Source organism: Elephantulus edwardii, unplaced genomic scaffold (genome assembly GCF_000299155.1).
Source record: "Elephantulus edwardii isolate Elephantulus edwardi_28Jun2011 unplaced genomic scaffold, EleEdw1.0 scaffold00503, whole genome shotgun sequence".
NCBI classification, from domain to species: Eukaryota; Metazoa; Chordata; class Mammalia; order Macroscelidea; family Macroscelididae; genus Elephantulus; species Elephantulus edwardii.
In genome coordinates this window covers 44,026-44,331 of record NW_006400253.1, presented here as the reverse complement: position 1 = coordinate 44,331, position 306 = coordinate 44,026, and positions in this window count along the sequence as shown.

Sequence of the window (306 nt, the reverse complement as noted above, 5' to 3'; positions counted from 1 at the left end):
ACAAATGATGTCTGCAAGGCAGGAAAACCCCTAAGAATCCTGGACAAGAATTTCTGGACTCTTCCTAAGAAGAATCCTTACAGGTTTCTCACCTCTGAATCTGATAACATCCAAGTTGTTGCTAGTTTCTATTAATCTACCTTTGTGTTTATAAAGTTAGAACTTAAAAAATTCTTAGGCTTCTCAGAGCCAATACATACTAGTTACCCACTAAATCTTTTTATGATTGTATCAGTGAATGGCTCTCATTATGCCTTTAGATGAGGTTTGATGTGGGTTATATTAGGGGGATTCAAGCCCAAATGA